This window comes from Lissotriton vulgaris, chromosome 6 (genome assembly GCF_964263255.1).
Source record: "Lissotriton vulgaris chromosome 6, aLisVul1.2, whole genome shotgun sequence".
In the NCBI taxonomy this organism is placed as follows: domain Eukaryota; kingdom Metazoa; phylum Chordata; class Amphibia; order Caudata; family Salamandridae; genus Lissotriton; species Lissotriton vulgaris.
Genome location: NC_141694.1, coordinates 453,494,856 through 453,507,813, shown reverse-complemented (window position 1 = coordinate 453,507,813; position 12,958 = coordinate 453,494,856).

Here is a 12,958-nt window from a genome sequence, read left to right as displayed (position 1 = left end):
CTGAGGTTTCGAATAGTTACCAAAGTTGAGCTTAGGAATGCTGTGAGACTTCTTATTATCTCACTTGGACTGCAGTGTGCCCATTATCCATAAGGGCAGCTTCTCCCAAAACACATATATTACAGTTCAAATTTACCACTATGATTTTAGTTAAAAGCTAATTGTCATCTGTACAACTAAAGTTGCATCAAAATATATTTGAGATATTCTAAATGCCATAGAAGACGCTTGCCTTTAACCATGCTGAAGGTATTTTATTTCATGCTCTTCATGTTGCTCAAAAAAGCCATCTAGTTTCGAAGCATAGGCCCACATGCATCAAGCACTTTTTCATTCGCAAACGGTGCGATTCCTTAAAATCGGCCGTTTGCGAATGCAAAAGTGCCTTTTGGGATGCATGAAGCAATTTTAGAATTCGTAACATGTTTGCGAATTCTAAAATTGCGGGTGCTTTTAAGAGGTCGCAGATGTGCGATTTCTTAAAAGCAATGCATCATTATTTTAAAAAGTGAAAATTCGCAAATAGGGTGCCAAATTTACCGAGTGGTTGAACCACTCGGTAAATTTGGAAAAAGTGTTTAAAATGTTGAAAATGCTTTTTTTTCAACATTCATGTTACGGACACACATGTCCTTAGGACATGTGTGTGTGCAACATGATGCGAAAAATACATTTCAGGGGTGCATGGGGGGGTCCTTTGGACCCCCCCCTGCACCCATGAAATTTTCTAAGTGCCACTCGCAATTTGCATTGACTCCTATGGGCCTTTTGGCCCATAGGAATCAATCGGAATTGCGAAAATTAACTTAAGAATTCGGTATTTCTTTGGGATTCGGTAAAAATTGCGATTGATTCAATATGCTTCCACCACTTCCTGAATAATACATGCAGCGTAAGCTGCTCTGAAAGTCCTAATCATTGTCTCTCAAACAGAAACCATCCACAAAAATTACATACACTTAATATCAGTTCTCGGCTTACTGTATAAGTCCATTCCGTGAAGACAGTCATTCTCAAACACTTCTCCATCAATTACATTTTCAGGCAATGGTAACAATATATCTGAATTAAGAGTTTGACATCGATTTAAAATTACATTGTCTGCAGATAGAATGTGTTGTCCCTATTTTGTAAGTCTTCTGTTTGTCAAATTGTGGGTTTTAGTTCGAGTGAGCTATATTTCCAATGAGTGAGGGACCATCACAGTGAGACGATGTCCGATCATTATGCTCTTGCTTCTCTCAATACTGACTCCAACCACCGCAACTGCTTTAAGGCATCCAGGCTGCGGCAACAGGGGCAAGACTAGTCAAAAAATATTGCAGAGGTCATTGAGAGTCCCTGTGCACCTGAGTAAGCACTGAGAGGGTGCTGTCCTCCCTCTCACTGGAAAGGAAGGTAAAAATTTAACTGTAATCAGGCATTTTGAGTGTCGGGCAGAGCAGAGATATTCTGTCAGCTTTAGGAATGCTCTTAAGCAGTCTTTGTCACATGGGATCAGATCAGGCACATCCATCCTTGTGCATCAGTCTCAGTAAAGGCTTGGCCAATAGGGAAACGCTGAGTATCCACTGTGGACAGTAGCCCACTATTCTCAGTAACATTCTGACTTCTCTCCATGTTCTAGATATGCTCATTCTTACAATAGCTATCATTCTCTCTTGTGGAACCCTTTGCATTCCTGGTGTTACTGCAATTTACTTGGAGAAACTTTGTGTACATTCTCAGTAAAATGATTTAAAGAGCAATACTAGTCTGTTTACAAGCTTCTTGTGTAGTTGATGCCACATGTAGGCCATCAATGCCTTGCACAAGAAACGAGTTGCATGGCATTTGCAAAGTCTCATGATTCTTTTTCAAGTTCTGATTAAAGAGCAAAGGGTTCTCTGTATACCCTTGTGGAAAATTAGCACCATGCCAACACATTATCTCTCAATATAAATTGAGAACAAGAATTGTCTATCCTCATCCAATGGGATAGACAAAAAGGCCTGGCTGGGATCCACAAGAGTAAACCACTGTGCGTCTTAGGGGATCTGAAATAGTGTTGTAGCTAGATTCAGTAACATAGGACAACATGGAACTAGAATGCTGTTACCTTTTTGAAGATCCTGTATGGTAAACCGTTCATCGTTAGGGTGGTCTTCCCCCCAACTATTGCCTTCTTCTTTCATTGTTTTTTATTTTGTTTTTGCTGGACTTAAGACTCTGCAATCTTTACCACTGCTAATCAGAGCTAAAGTGTGTATGCACACTCCTTAAAACATGATAGGTTTGACTTATCCCTTGTTACAAATGGGGTCCCTAGTTGGCAGAGAAATGCACCCTGTCCAAGTAGGGACAACCACTTTAGCGAGGGTAAGTCAGATGCACAACCTAGAATAACCTGTGCTCACCCTCGGGTAGGTTTGCTCAGGCTTAACTGAAGAAGCAATGTGTAAAATATTTGTGCACACTTTAACTATAGTAACTCAATGCAAACACTACAAAAACCTTTACTACTTTCAGTATTCATAGAAGTCATCTAGGAGTACTAAAGTTAGGAATCCTAACTTTATTACTCCTAAATGCCTTCCGTGAATACTGAAAGTTAGGATTTTTCACAGTTTAGGAGTAGTAAAGTTAGGAATCCTAACTTTAGTATGTCTAAATGCCTTCTGTGAATACCGTAAGTCGTAAAGTTAGGATTTTGTCTCAGGTTACTTTTGTGAATCAGGCCCAGTGTCTGTAGTCGCTAGCAACAACGAGCAAGCGCATGCGTTAAAAACATAACCAGGAAGTAACTGCTGCAGCGCTCGCAGAAGCCGCAGCACTGAAGCAGAGGTAGTCGCGCCACGGACCGCGGCGATAAAGGAAGTGAATGCGCCCTCCAGATCGGTTTCCCTTGCCTACGCATTACGTTTGGCATACGGTGGGACCATTAATCTATAGCTAAAATGCCTCCCGATCTTTGTTTCTTGCAGTTCCCGCCGGAACGTAGGACACCAAATGTTTACCGGGTACTGTAAAAATTTCCTTTTAAAACCCAGACAGGATCAGCATGTACAAACTGAATGCGTAATTGTAATCATTACTCCCTAATTGTTTACAGATAAATTGAATATCTCTACCTCTACAATACGAATAAATGGACTATTACTGGTAACGTTCTTTACACCTTTTAATTGCTTTAATTAAACCCAGTTGAAGAGTGCTAAAACAAGCCAAAAAAAAAACCAAATTTGCTTCTCATTTTCAGACTCTGAGGACACCCCCTTTTATTGAGCTAGAACGCGTCTAGAAGTATGAATAACTAATATTTCTTGACAAAATAAAACCTAAGTAAGTTTCAGAAAATATAGCCCACTATAGCCACAAGCATTGAATATTTGAATATGTTATACTAATTATTTTACTTTTTCTGATCCTCATGCTTTATACAGTTGGACCATATACCTCTGGAAAAAACCCCTTTCTTGAGCTAGAACGTGCCTAGAAGTATGAATAACTAATATTTCTTGGCAAAATAAAAAACCTAAGTAAGTTTCATAAAATACAGCCCACTACAATCACAAGCATTGAATTTTTGAAACTGCCATATTAATTTATTTTTTTCTGATCCTCCTGCCTTATACAGTTGGACCATATACCTCAAAGTACCTCAAAGTATTAACAACTTGACCGTTGAGCCAGATAATACAACCTGCAAAGTAAGCCATTTTGCTAAAATAAAAAAGCGCGCAAAATAAACTTCCACCAAAAAACTTTTCCTTTGACTAAAATAAAAGCGCGCTAGATTCACGGTTGGCCCTATTTCTATATGTATAGAAATGTGCATGAAATATATGCCACTGGGAGCACCCTTCACTTCAATGTTTGAAGCTGTTTTTTGTAAGGATATAGTAGTAAAACTATAATTTAATTGTTTCAGGAAAGCTCACGTCCTGATGATGATCTAAAGTCATGTTAGATCGAAACGCCGTCGACCCTTGCAAGGAAAACTCCCCTTCCCTACTGTACATATTTTTTCGGGGAATACCCTTGCTTGTGACACCTTGTATATAGCTTTTATATTTCACTCAGTCACTATAAGCACTTTTGTCACATGTGTGAGCACCTGAAACATTGAAAAAACCTAACTGTGTAAGCATTAATAAAGTCCTTTGCCTGTAACCTTACAAAACTGTCTCCCAAGTTTAAACTTATCTACTAGAAATAATCTCGCTTGTCTGGACCTTTTTAGGCCATCTAGAAATAATTGTTTCAACCAGGACCTTATCAGGCCACACATAACCATTGTTCTTTTTACCCAGTGTCTGTAGTCTGCACCAGGCTCACATGATTGGGTATAGCTGACAGTTGAGCTTTGTGTATTCCTCCTAGTCAGTCAAACGCAATAGGTAACTTAGGTGTTCCTGAAATGGCCCTCTCTGGCAGTATTAGAGGGAGTTGCTGGGCACAGCCTCCCTAACAGTGGAATAGGCTGTGTCCTGTCTCATCACAAAGCGGTGCATACCCTCTGTAGTTAGTCTGGAGCCAGGACAGGGAACCCAGAATGCCTGGGGACTTCAAAGGGAAACCTCTAGAAGCTTCTCCCCCACTGCAAAGGCACAGCTGTGTAGAAATAATGACCTCAGATACCAACTCTTCAGTGTACTTCTGGACCTGTGGATACTCTGCCAAAAAAAGGGACCTCTCTGCTCCTGATGGACATCCAGTCTGCCAAATTACATTCTGCTTGACAAGTGCCTTGCTGTGCTCACCTGCTGTTCTCCTGCCTGGGTGAGTAGGACTGGACATGCATCTCTTGAACCCAGAACCAAAACATTACTCTAAGGACCAGTTGTCTGGCCTCCTGATTTAAGCGTCAGATAGAAAAGACTCCAACAATCTTGCACCGGCACCTAGTCTCGCCCATCTGCAAGTCTACCCTGCATGTGTAAGGCAAACATAACTGGCGTGAGGGGGCACCCCTGTCTGATCCCGCGTGCAATGTCAAAGTGTTGGGACATAAGACCATTAACTCGGACTGCTCATGAGGTCCTGAGTAGCTACACTATATCCATTTCCTAAAATGTTGCCCCAGGCCTACTGTTTGGAGAATTTAGTTTAAGTAAAGCCAATGAACCCAATCAAATGCTTTTTCTGCATCAATCGAACAAAAAGCGCAGGTATTCGTGAATGCTTGACGTTATCTAGAAGATGGCATAGATGTTAAGTGTTGTCACTGCAGTTATGTTCAGGTATAAAGCATGCTTGATCGGGGTCTACAATTGCTTGCATTAGAGGGGCCAGGCATACTGCTAGAAAGGTGGCGAAGAGCTTAGCATTCACATTTAATAGTGAAATAGGCCGATAGGAAGAGTATGTGGTGGGATCTTTGCCTGGCTTAGGTATAACTGTGACACCCTCAAACAATAACTATCTGTCGCCTATGTGGGGATTCAAAAGAGGACATTCTTCATCTGATATGCATCTGAAAGGAACTGGACAAGGAGCACAGTTCCGTATTAAAACCTGCTATAAAGGAAATGGGAATAAGAACATTCAGGCAGGTGGTTAAACAATGCTTTGATGGCAAAATATCCAACTAGCGTGTCGCCTTGTCAAATTTCTAGATAAAGCCTAGAAAAAAGCGGAACTCTAGTAGGGAGCAATAAGACGATGACATTTTATGCCACACCTAAGACTCACTGCCTTTGGCAAGAAACAATGGAAAATCAGCATTATCTTAAATCATATAAACGCAAAACTTTGAACTCTTCTATCTTTTATTTTGTTTTAGCAGACCACTTTTTAAACCTGTAGGCTTATGTAATGATACACGCTACTCCACAAACTAAGCCATAACCTTTGATCATCCGGCTGTGCCCATTTTACCACAACACCCCACATCCTTTTTAAATATATTTGTTTATTTGAAACTGTTTTTTTCTTTTGAAACATTGATTTTACAATTGCAATGGTTTAAAGTAAGCAAGCAATATAGGCAATTATTATATTAAATGTGATGGTGGGCATTTTCAATATATCTGCCAAAGTGCCTGTGTCACTAAATGAATCATAGAGGCCTGTAAGTATGGGTGCTAGAGTGGGAGCAAACATATTGTACAAATCAGGTGGGAGGCCATCCTACCCAGGGGTCTTGACTGATTGAAGATGGGATATTGCTGCCACCATTTCATCAATGTTTATTTCATGCTGTAGACCATGAGTATGCTGTGGGTCCGTTGTTCAATTGGGGTCTGTTCTATATATTAGTGATATCCTCCTCTGGTAAGATTTTAGCTGAATAAAGGTCTGTAGAAAATCTGTGCAATGCACATGCTTTGTATTCATCCTGGACTAAGCTAACACACTTCGATCCCTCAACTTCTGTCGCCCTTTGTCTATTTACCTACGCATGAAGTTGGTGAGCTAATAAGTGCCCTGCTTTGTTCCCTTCTGTGTAGTTTTTCTGTTTGGTCTGTAGGAAATCATATTCTACCCAATCCATGTCTAAGGCTTTAAGCTCCTTTCTTGCCACAGTGAGGTGGGGGCGTGTCTGATGGGCTCCCATTTGTTTAACTAGCCCTTTGAATTCTGTAATCTTTCTCTCAAGGGAAGACAGTTTATCCTGCTTCTCGAGGCTAAAATGAGCTTTGATTACAATGAAGTGACCCCCCGAGCACTGCTTTTAGTGTATTCCACAAAAGCGCCACTGGTGTCTCTGGGACATCATTCATCTCCATAAAGGCCCTAATCGCTGCTGTAGTTACAGTGACTACTGTTGCATGAAAAAGGAGATTGATATTTAGGCATCACATGCAACCCTGTTGGGGGAGATTGGGTACATAGCGTATAACATGTGGGTTGAGTGATCTGATAGAGCAGCACTCCAATATCAGTATCCTGGAGAGATGCCGCTAAACTTTGTGTCACCAGAAAAAATCTATCTGTGAGTAGGATTGGTGGGCTGAATAAAAGAAAGAGTTGATTTTGTCTGTCTGATTGCACTTGCATCAAATGTTAATGAGGCCATATTCAGCAAGTTGACAGTGACATGGGGTGAAAATGTGTCTGTTTGTCCCTCCCTTTTCTGAACAATCCATGGCGGCAACCTTTACTAAATTAAAATCTCCTCCCAGGAGAACGTCAGCATCTGTGGGTGCCATTGCCCGACCAAGAGCTTCTAAAATAAAGGGTTTCACACTGTCAATGGGCATGTAGATAGTGGAGAGACTGAATATGTAGGACCCCATTGCTATACGGAGTGTTAAAAGGCGGTCAGAAATGTCTGCTTGTGTATGGAGTACTCTGCATGCAAAGTGTGTTGCCACAAGAATTGCTACACCTACTTCTTCCCAACCCCAGATGAAAAGTATTGGAGATCAAACCAGCGCAATCTCATGCGCAGCCAGTCTGTTTTAAATAAGTGGGTTTCCTGCAGCTGCCAAAAATCACACTTTGACTTACACAACATAGACAGGAGGACCACATGCTTCCTTGTGAGTTGATCCTCTCACAGTATAACTGAGTATTTTTACCATTAATCATGGAGGGAGGAAAGCATGGGGCGGGAAACCTGTGATATATATTCCATCACAACTCTCTGAGAATCTGTATTCAGGGAATATGCATATCTAACCACAGCTGAGGGTAGTATTGTTGCGGGTATTCTGTGTTGGCACAGAACTGTGCGCAAGAAACCAGGACCTCAGTGACTTGTGGTGTACCAGAAACTCACCTCAGTACCCAGAACCCCTATCCAACTAGCATCAGTGTCTCATTCGTTCTCCATCCTACCGCAAAGCTACCAATGATTAGACAACCCAGAACAAGTGACTCTCAGGAATGGTGGGAATCATGAACACTCTTTCGTTTATATTCTCATGCAAGTCCACAACTTGAGTAATCAGGGACAAGGTAAGGTTTACAATGTTTATTTTAACTACGTGTTCTAGGATGCAGTATTTTGGCTAACATAAGCAGGAATTTTATTAGAAATAAAACAATCAACAATGTTACAATTCCATAAAACACAAAGTGAGAAATCATGTTATACTGATAGTGGAAACAGGTCATATAGCGCCTTGTGTACCATCCTCCCCTTGCTCGAAGCTAGGTTTTATAATAATAGAAGGTCTCTAGGTTTCAAGGGAGAACCCCATACCTCAAAGATCAGCTTAGGTGAATCATATCAAAGGATCAGCAAGCTCTCTTGTCGATGGAAAGGTTTCTCCAAGGGCCTGCAAACATGCATGCAGTTTAATATTAAAGGCACTCATATTTCAGCTTCTTGCAACTGGGGGCATGTTATGTCTAGAGTGTGGGCACATCACCCTGAATCAACTGCATACATTGTTATTTGACCTTGACGCTGGGAGCACAAACTGTACAGACTGAGACCACCATGTAAGTCTAGTGATATGGAAAGCAGACCATTCTCATGCGAAGAAAATCATGCAGGTTAAATTACAACAACAGATACATGTAGGTTCGTGTGCAAAAGCAGCAAAATTGTAAAATGGCGTTTAAACTTCTAATGCGCTTATGCTAACAAAGTAATGTGTGCAGGCAGATTTCGGTCTTCACTACAGTATATTGTGGAAAAAAGAATATAGGAAGGGGCAGGAGAGAAGAGTATCTAGTATCAGACATGAACACATCGACGATCCCCTCTCTGGGTCACCTGGAATGTAAGAGATAAGATCTGAGGATCCATCAGCTCACTACTATTGCAGGCTGCACCGACTGGAAAAACACTGTCATGATAGCAGAAACGGGCCCTGATCCAGTGCATCCGACCACGAAAAAGTCCAATACCTATCCGTCTGGGTGGTGGGTGCCTATCCCCTGGGTCTGGGAGAGCTTTCATCATTCTTTGGTTAGTTCTCCGATTTATTCTTGATCCTGGAATTGTCGCAGCATGGCCTCTCTTTCCTTGTGACTTTCTGAGTCTGTCAGTTGAGCTGTCTTCTACTGTTTTAGCCTCAGAAGTCATTTTGCTCACGTTGTGGAGGGAGATGTCTTACTTATTCCAAAGTCAGGGTTATCTTCAAATGCGGTTGTGTCGAGGCTCATCGGGTCTCTAGCGTCCTGCAGAGTGTGGATGGTGTGTGTTTCCTTGTCCCATACGAAGGTGATGTGGAAGGGGTGTCTCCAGCGAAAACCAATTTTTTTTTGCAGGAGCTCTGTGAGTGCTATTTCTTGGTGGCACCTCTGTTTTGTAATAGGAGACAGATCTTCGTACAGCCATATCGTGTTGCGTTCAAACTCCATAACGCCCCAGTCTCGAATTACCATAATAATAGTTTCTTTCTTTTTATAATACTGTAGGCATGTAAGAATGTCCTGAGGCATTCCCCTGGACCTCACAAGGCAGCCTGCTCTATGCATGCGATCTAGTCATCCTTGCAAGATCGGGTGCCAACTGGTGGAAGAGTCTGCAGACATAATTCTCAATATTACTGCATGGGCCTGTAGTGGTACTCCCTTAGTGCTTATGTTTGCTCGTCTGGACCTGTTTTCAAGGTCCTCCGCTTGGTCCTGCAGTTATTATTATTATTATTATTATTATTATGGAATTCTTGTATAGCACATGGCTACCCTAACAGGGTTTCCCAGCACTTGGGGCATTTTTATCCTGGTAGTCCAGTAGTTCACGGCGGTGAGCATCCAATTTCTCCTTGCGGGATTCACTGGTGTGTTCCAGTGTGTCAACTCTGTGCTCCAATTCACCCAGCTCTCTCCTGATATCTTTAACCTCTGCTGTTATTTACTGTTTGAGAGTTGCAATATCTGCCCTTAGCATGCCAAAGAGGGCTTCTAAAAATGCTCTGGTGCTTCTTCACTCTCCTGCTCTGTTGCTGCAGTTTCTGTTTGTGAAGTCGCATCCTCGGTGTGTGTTTTAGGTCGAGGTTTGGCCAGCGAGTCCATGGTAGGTGGTGGCTTTAGTCTAAGCCATGCAAGGGGAGTTGATTCAACAGAAATACGTTTTTTGTAGGCTGTGGCCTGGGTTGATGCCACTCCACAGTCCTGCTTCACTTTGGCTGGTCAGTCCGTACTGCCATGTGGTGTGGCTTCTTTGATCAGTGTGTTCTGTGGGGCAACCTCAATGTTTAAAACCCCACCACTCAACAACCTTCAAAGTCCTGCAGGGTAGCCAACTCTCATGCATCAAGCAAGTCACAGTTGGGGCACAGTAAGGCAGAAGGCAATATTCCAGAAACAGGTCATTACGTCCCCCCAGCCCATCAAGAATGAGCTTCCTCTGGTCAGGGAAGGCTTCTGGGAAGTAGCTCCCGGTTGCCTATTTTTCAACTCCCGAGTATATACAGATTCTCAGTCACCCCAGGACCTGATCCAAGTCCACCACTAACTGCTGCATTCCACTTAGAGACTGCACCTAGGGAAGCACTCAGGGCCTCTGCGCTCAATTTTTCACAGGCCAGGCCACTGCCCAGGGGCACAGGGTAACCCCTCTCAGGCTGCAAGAGTGAATGCATGTCTCCGCTCTGCCCACCTCGGCTCACCGTCTGATGAACCTTTCATTATGCTCCGGAGAGGCTTCGATTTGGAATCTTGACCACCTGTGCAGGTCTATGATCTCTTCAGTGTTTGTTCCAGGTGGCGGTTGGGCGACTCCACCTCAGCTGTTTGCAGTCGGCCAGAACAACTCCATGCCAGCGCCATCTTACGCTGCCTCTGTCCGACATCTCGTGGGCTGCCATGGCCGCCCCATCCTCCGTACTGGGCAGCGAGTGGTGCAGTTCAGTCGAGGCAATCCCTGCAGTCTTTCGGAGTATGCTAGCTAGGGAAACAACAAAACACACAAGAAGATGGCCGGAAGGTTGCACAATGGCAAACCATTCACCCCCAGTCATAGATCTGGGATTAATCCATCGTTATTTTGCTCACCAAGCCACCCCAGTTCAGACATGGCCATATGCAAACCAGTCATGACCCTGTGCCTCATGGGAACAGTCCAGCCCGAACTGCCAAGCCATGTCTTCCCTGGACCGGAATCAAGCATGCTAGGACCGGTTTCTGGCTATAAGCCGCCTTTAGCCGGGATATCTTGACTCCAGTGGCATAGTGAGCACTGTCTTGTTAACTTAATTTACTTTAATAAAGTATCCTAATGCTTACCTATACAACAGTAAACCCTGCTACGGGAAAAATAGCTTTTTAGGCATATTCACTCTAAACCATGCTTAACATTAAGCTTTTACATGTCCTATTTTAAATGCATGCATCCTGCCTTATGGGCACTTGAGGCCTACTTAGGGGTGATTCATTTATATTTAAATGGATTGTTGAGGTCTGTCAAAATGATATATTTTTGCAGGTCAAATTTGAAGATTAAGCCTGCACAGCAAAGTTACTCGTGGCAGGCCTGCAGTCATGTTTTGCATTGTCACTAAGGTGCACAACATGTGCTGCAGTCCACTAGTGCCTATTAACGTAAAGAACCTGTACACTTTGTGCCATATACTAGTGACATTTACATAAATTATATGTGCCAGTCAGGAATATAGCTGGTTTTAACATATTCTAGTGTTCTGGAGCACATACAATGGGCTCTGGATAGCAGATTCCCAGTGCACATAGTCAAAAAAACAGTAGCAACAGTAAATAGAAAATGGGGTGATTATGCCAAAAAGAAGCATTTTCTTTCACTCTATATATGGATAAATGATTGAGTATCAAACTATTATAAATTAAATGTAATATGTTGCACTTCAGTACTCAATATGCAAAACCCATGGGACCAGACACATTTCCAGATGTACAAGAAATCTTAAATCTGGAAATGTGTCTGAGTGCTACACCTCCCCACGGGAGGCGTAGGGAGGCGCAGTGAGGTGCAACGAGGAAAAATGTATTGAAATCTCCTCGGTTTTTTCCCTTTATCTACGCGTGCTGCATTCTTCAGCACACATAGAGAGGAAATCACCTCTGGCTCTGGCAGTAGTGAAGGTGAAGATCCTGCTCCACTGGAAAACTGCTACTCCACCCTTCTATCACATAAGGTTGGCAGGCATGCATGCTATAGCCTCATATGAAACAATTACCTACAAACACAATGAACAACTTCAGAAAATGTTAGTTCTGTAGGAATCATTCCTTCATCTATGATGGTCCATGCTGATCCAGTAAATTGGTGGTCACCACCTCCTAGACAGGATAATACTATTCCAGCATCGGTCTGACTGACATAACGAACAGCAACTGACAGCAAACTGACTCGGTGAGGCACTCACTTGCCGATGCTTGCATACTTAGAGTTACACTATCAAACTTGGGGCTGAATCGGAACAATAGAGCCAGGGTAGACTTTAATTGAGTAAGTCTTTGAAAGGCCACTACTTTTGATATCTATCATACTATGTTACTTGTTCTCCTATCTCTTGTTATCTTTGTTTTTGGGGTGGGGGAGTTGTGAGCTTTGAACTTGGTCTTGATAAGGAAGGTTTTTTGTATATGTTTTCCCTTGTGCCCTTCATTACCTACATGGAATAATATTTCCATTTAGAAAATTACATGTTGTTACGCTTGCACAGGTGGCATGGCACTTGTTTGAACTTTGTGGAAACCAATAAATAATTGTGATACAAGAGAGAAATCACAAAAGATTCATGAAAGGAGAATTCAAATGGACTAGACTGGTCTTCCACCATGAAGAATCAATAGCTGGGTTTCTTCCATTCCCAGACCATAAGCCTTCTTGAGCTTGAGCTGCCAATCTGATTATTTATATAACTAAAAAATGATGATCATAACTTTTTATATAACACTTTCTTGACCATTTCTGACATTTATAAGAACTGTGAATAATGGTTGTCCTTTATAAGGTTATGGAACTCCGAGGTGACTTGCAATATCCTTGTCATGTATGGCAGAGGACACGGGGAGCACCAACATGGCAGTCATGTTGGTGCCGAGCTCTGTCCCTGTCAGGCAGAAATCTTGCATTTGTCCAGACAAAGTTGAGGAG